The 6819-nt window shown below is 35.7% G+C and overlaps 1 protein-coding gene across 1 annotated transcript in view; it reads left to right on the top strand.

Moving 5' to 3' along the window:
* Positions 1-6819, top strand: part of LOC106882607 (signal peptide peptidase-like 3) — a 344505-nt gene that overhangs the window by 286957 nt on the left and 50729 nt on the right. The gene's annotated exons all lie outside the window — the stretch shown is intronic.

Genomic DNA, 6819 nt, shown 5'->3' with positions numbered 1-6819 from the left:
ATATATATTGGAAGGTTTGGAGGTGATGTACAGGAATTATATGAGAAACAATAATAAGGTACTCAGATATCTGGATGGTTGTACATTTGCAGATTTTTATTAATATGTCACATGTTTTATAAATATTAGCGCTTGCACCTATTCTTGTAGGTTTTTCAAAAATGATTTCACTTCAGTGGATGTCTCTTTTTATAGTATATATATATGTGTGTGTGTATGTGTATATGTGTATATTTCCTTGTGCAGGTGTATGTATGTTTGCCTCCATTACTAAAATGTACTGTCTGCAAAACAGGTTCATTGTCCAGTCAGCTGTGCCAAATCACCAGCCTCCAAACAGTTGTGCCCAATCATCTCATTCTGCCCTTTCTCTGTACATTTACCTGTGGCTGAGTGCATAGATGTCTTTGAACACATGCAAGTACACCCACTTACATACACATAGATACAGCATGGCTGAATGGTTAAGAAGGTCTCTTTGCAATCGCTAGGTGCTGGGTTCAGTTCGACTGTATGGTATCTTGGGTAAATGTCTTTTACCATAGAATCAAGTGGGCCCAAGACTTGTTAAGTGTAACTGAGTAGATGGAAACCGTGAAGAAGCCTGTGAAATGGATTGATTATATCTGTAATTTTAAGTTCCAGCTTATCACACTGAGAATAGCATTAAGGGTACATGTGTCAATGAAATGTCCAGCTCTTACATGCTAAATCAATGAGTAGATGGTTCACATGTTTAAGGAACTGAATACTCATCTTTTTCCAACCCATGTGGTTTTGGGTTCAGTCCCATTGCATGCTACCTTGGAAAAGTGTCTTCTATTATAGCTACAAGCTGACAAAAGCCTTGTAAGTGGATTTTGGTAAATGGAAACTGAAAGAAGCCCATTGTATGCACACACCCACAATAATTTTATGTCAGAAGCAGCTCTATGATGTAAACACTATTGATGTCACTTATTGTATATGTGTTGTTAAATGCTTTTACACTGCTGTGTTTCATCCAGAGAAAGTCCCTTTGAAGATGTAGAATGTTAAAAAAAAATGCTGTATAGTTCAAAACCAGGTGAAATGGATCACCCCTGTCATACTTGTGCATCTCCAGGTTGATTCATTTTACTTGGCTTTGACATATATGGCGTCTTTTAACACACTGTCTTTAAAGAGACCTTCTCTGGACAAAATACTGCAGCTTCCAAGTATTTAAAGACACAAACACAATTTGACATCAATAATATATACTAGTATTTATATTTCAATATGCAAATATGATCCAGGTGTCTGAGTGTAGGAAGTTTGTAAGCTTCAGGCAGTAGGTGGTTATTATAGTGAACAAAAAGTGGATAGTGTGCGATAAGATACAATAACAATTTATTGGCATTAAGAGTTACACACTTTTTCCCATATCAAGGTTATAAAGAATTCCAATCAGTTGGTAGTTTCTACACAACTCACTCTTAGCAACTAATGCTGCTAAAGGTGTGAATAAAATTCCAAATTTAAAGGAGTGAAATAGGTAAAATGTAAGCTTCATATGTTTTTTAACTAACTGAAACTCGTTATGCAACTGTTGTACAACAAATTCTCCTCAGCTCATCAGGCTGAAATTTCGACCTAATGAAACATATGTAGATTACATTTTACCTGTTCCACTTCTTTAAATTTACTTTAAGTATATATATATATATATATATATATATATATATATATATATATATATATATATCTGTGTGTGTTCCCCACTGTCACTTGGCAATTGGAGTTGGTTTGTTTACATCCCTGTAACTTAGCAGTTTGGCGTAAATGACTGATAGAATAAATACCAGGCTTAAAAAAAATAAATACTGGAGTCGATTTATTGGCTGCAGTCCAAAGACTGAAACAAGCAAATGAATCTGTGTGTGAATGTATTCATATATATTATCATAATCATCATCATTTAACATCTACTTTTCCATGCTAGCATGCATTGGATGGAATTTGTTGAGGCAGATTTTCTGTGGCTGGATGCCCTCCCTATTGCCAGCCTTCACCCGTTTCCAAATAAAGTAATATTTTCCTCATGACCAGACATTTTTGCAGAAAATTGAAAATGAAAGACAGTTTGTGTTATAGTGAAACTCAATTTATAACCATCAGATGATGTCAGGGCAAGGAATCAGTAACATGCGAGCATGTGTGTGTGTGCACACGCACACATTTATATATAAATGATGTACTTCTTTCAGTTTTATCTACCAAATCCACTCACAAGGCTTTGGTCAGTTTGAAGCTATAGTAGAATATATTTGCCCAATGTGCTATGCAGTGGATTGAACCCAGAACCATGTGGTTGGGAAGCTAACATCTTAGTACACAACCACATCTGCCCCTGTATATATGCATGCACTTGTGTGCAATTATGTGCATATTTATGTTGGTATATATATATATATATATATATATATATATATATATATATATATAAATATATATATGTGTGTGTATATATATGTGTGTGTGTGTGTATCTGTTTATGTGTATACTTACCTATGTCTATGTTCCTGTGTATGTACAAGAGTGTGCATCTAAACACACCTCATATTAATGTGTGTAGTATAGTAGTTAGAGTAACAATATATACTGTAAATGTGTTCACTGGTTATTAGATTCAGAAGCTTAATGGAATCATTTTGCTAAGAATATACAGAAATAACTAAAAATGCTCGCCATTTTATTCAACAGATGTTACAATCATATTTGTAATTGGAAAAAATTAACATGAAAATGAAAAATGTTGGTTGTTTTTTTTTACCTTATTTTGTTCTCTTTTAGTTGTTCGGGTAGGTTGTAACTGTTCTATTGTTCCTTTGTTGTACGTTGCAATATTGACTATTATAGATCTACAAAACCAATATGTAAACATCCAGTTCAAACAAAAAATTAAGTTTGTACATTTAGAAGACAACAAAGGGTCTTGAAAGGGGTGTGGAAAGTAGGTGTTATTCAATATTTTCAGCCAATAATGAATACTGACATAACACTTTTGTTAATTTTATAAAAAAAATATAATTGTACTTGGGGGGTATCTTAAATCTCCTCCTGGTCTGTTTATATGTGTATCAATTAAATATTGTAATTGGTTGCCTTTCAACCACATGGCTTTCGGTTCAGTTTTACTGTGTAGCACCTTTGGCATGTGTCTTCCACTATAGCCCCAGGCTGACCAAAGAATTGTGAGTGGATTTGGTAGACAGAAACTGTAAAGGCGGCGAGCTGGCAGAAACGTTAGCATGCCGGGCGAAATGCTTAGCGGTATTTCGTCTGCCGCTATGTTCTGTGTTCAAATTCCGCCGAGGTCGACTTTGCCTTTCATCCTTTCGGGGTTGATAAATTAAGTACCAGTTACGCACTGGGGTTGATGTAATCGACTTAATCCCTTTGTCTGTCCTTGTTTGTCCCCTCTATATTTAGCCCCTTATGGGCAATAAAGAAATAAGAAACTGTAAGAAGCTCATTGTGCGTGTGTTTTTCTTTGTCTCAACCTCATGTAATAGTTGTGTCTCACTGCCATACAAGCAGTATCATTCATTTCAATATTCTGTGAGAGTATGTCTAGCCATGGGGAAATATTACCTTGCTTGGAAGCAGGTGAGAATTGGTGACGGGAAGAGCATTTGTCCATAGAAAACCTGCCTCAAGAAATTCTGTCCAATCCATGCTAGTATGGAAAAGGGGACATTAAAATGATGATTAGAATCACTGATTGGTTCCCCAGCATAGCCACATTTCAGTGACCAAAGCCAGTGAAAGTAAAAAAAAGATCTAACTTTTAAGTGTTAAAACTCTGCATTGAATTGTGGAAATAGACTTTTGGCAGGGAAGTGAGTACTAATTAAGAAAATGAGATTAATATGATAATTAAATTTATAAAAAAACATTACTTCTCAACATGACCATTTGTATGCTCTCTATGTTCCACAAGTAAAAGTAAGATTGACAGACGAGCAGAAGGCCTGTTTCTGTGAAGCTCTTATGCAAGCTATCCTGTAAATACATGTACAAAAGTTAGACAGAAAGAAAAAGGAAAAGAGAGACAACCATGTACTGGAGTTGGTTTGATTAACCCATTACCTCCCATAATTCTATTAACTGGAATTTTTTTATGAAACTTTGATTTCTAGCATAAAACAGCCTTAGAAACACGTTGGAATGATCAAAATAACATTTTAAATAGAAATAAGCGAGATATTGGGTGAAAAATTAGCAAACCTCATTTGAATATCAGAGAAATATACTTAGTAGATATAGTAAAAAGGTTAGATATGTGTAAATATTGACAGATAATTACGAAATTTGTAATTTTTAAGTGATCTCATATGAGATCACTGGTAGGTAATGGGTTATTAATGACATCCCACTTCCCAGAATAAATGAACAGACATCTAGTTTAGAAATCATTCTTGTTATTATATCTTTTAAATACGTGTTCTCCTATATTTATGTTCTCCAATGTCATTCTGTAGCCCTAACCTACAATAGACTTATTATTAGTAGGATTGTTACATTATAATATGCAGTTTTTTCTTAATAGTATGTTCCAGGACTCACTAATTGTGAGTCACTTATTTAAAATATTTCTTTTTCTTTTGACTGCTCTAAATTCTTCTGTAATAATTAGGACAGTTGTTTTGGCAATATACCAAATTTTTGTTCTATTTATTTGAATGTTTCTGCCTGTTACAGATTTTATATTGTCATTATCATTGCTTTTCCAGGCCCAATAAAATACGCATCTTTTCAAGTCCTGGGGTTTGATTAAATCATCATATTCTTACTTGTGTCTACACCCAAACCATTACTCACCTTTATTAGCCAAAATACTATATACTGAGCAATACTCTATTCGGCATATATAATAAGGATATATCATCACCATCATCAACAGACATGGAATGGATGGCTTGACAGGAACTGGCAAGGCCAGGGGCTACACCAAGTTCCATAGTTGGTTTTGGCTTGGTTTCTATGGACGGATGCCCTTCCCAATGCCAACCACTTTACAGAGTGTACTGGGTGCTTTTTATGTGGCACCTTAACCCATGCTTTATATGTGGCACCAGCACCAGTGCTTTTACCAGTGCTAGCACTCATACCAATGCTTTTTACATGGCACTTTGGTTTCAGGATCTCAATTTTTTTGTGGTGGGCAGTTCTTCTCAAGTACAGCAATGCACTGTATTCCTTGGTCCTCTGTCATCTCCTTTATAAGGTTCAGTGTTTTGAAATTGGCCTTCAGTACTTCATATCTTTTGTTTCGGTCACAGACTGCTGTCATATTGGGCCACTGCCTTGAAAGGTTTAATTGAACACCTTGACACCAGTACTTATTTTTCAAGTCTGTTATTTAGTTGTTTCTTTCAACAAACCCCTATGGTATAGGAATATAAAGAAACCAACAGCTGTTGTCAAATGCTGGGTGGGCCAAACACAAAGACACACATGCACGTGCACACTAATTGGCATGCCATTGGTTACTGTAATGAGTGTTCCAGTTGATCCGATCAGAGGAATGGCCTGCTTGCAAAGTTGACTTGCACTCCACAGAAATTCATGCCTTTAATGTGGTTCTCAGAGAGATTCAGTGTGATACAGAATGTGACAAGCTTAACTCCTTGAAATACAGGTATCCATCCATACATCCATACATACATACATTCATAAAACATGGGCTTTCTCTCCCAAATTCACCTAAAAGGTATTGATTGGCCTAGTGGTATAGTACAAGATGCTTACCCATAGCTCTGTGCAGTGGGACTGAACCTGACTCCACGTGGTTTGCAAACTGAACTTCTTCACTACACAGCCATGCAAAGAGACAACACCACCATTACTGCTGACTAATGTTATATATATATATATATATATATATATATATATATATATATATATATATATATATATATATATCTATATATATATATATGTGCCACCTGACTGGCTCCTGTGCCAGTGGCACGTAAAAAGCAGCATTCAAGTATGCTTGATGCTAGTACCACCTGACTGGCCCTCATGCCGGTGGAATGTGAAAAGCTCCCACTACACTCTTGGAGTGGTTGGCGTTAGGAAGGGCATCGAGATGTAGAAAGCTTGTCAGATCTGATTAGGGCATGATACAGCCTTCTGGCTTGCCAGTTCTCAGTCAAATCATTCAACTCATGCTAGCATGGGAAGTGGACATTAAAGACGATGATGATGTATATATATATATATATATATATACATTCAGTTGGAATTTATTAAAGATAGAAGGTACTTATGGTTACGTGGGAAATTGGACTCTACAATTTGAAAGAAAACTTTAGGGAGGCCCTTAATGTTTAAAGCGAATAGGGGTGTATACCAGAGAATAGATCTCCCACCGTTTTTATTAGGCAAGTTAGGGGAGGTCTATTTAATAAGGACTTCAACCCACATGGATATATGCAGAATTGCACTAAAGACTCATGCTTTGGTTTCTATAACTTCAGAAAGTTGAACTATGAGCTTTTATGCCTTTTTTTCTTCTCTCTTTCCATCTCCTTATTCTTTTACTCCTTTCCTCTATGTTATCTTATTGATATATACCATTCTCATTTTCCATATTTTTTCCCCCCAACTTGTCTCTGATGACAGTATATCCCAGAAACAGCTGTGAGATTTTAAATTTCTTCCTGCAATCATATTGTATATGACTTAAGATGTTTGCCTTGCCTTAATGTTTGACGTCCTTTTTAACAATTACATATCTGCTACATTGGAAATCTGCAATGGCTCCATAACTGCCATCTTGGCTATAAC

The sequence above is a fragment of the Octopus bimaculoides genome, chromosome 1, assembly GCF_001194135.2.
Source record: "Octopus bimaculoides isolate UCB-OBI-ISO-001 chromosome 1, ASM119413v2, whole genome shotgun sequence".
Classification (NCBI taxonomy): Eukaryota; Metazoa; Mollusca; class Cephalopoda; order Octopoda; family Octopodidae; genus Octopus; species Octopus bimaculoides.
The sequence above is the reverse complement of the archived record's forward strand: the minus strand, read 5'-3'. Positions and strand labels throughout refer to the sequence as shown.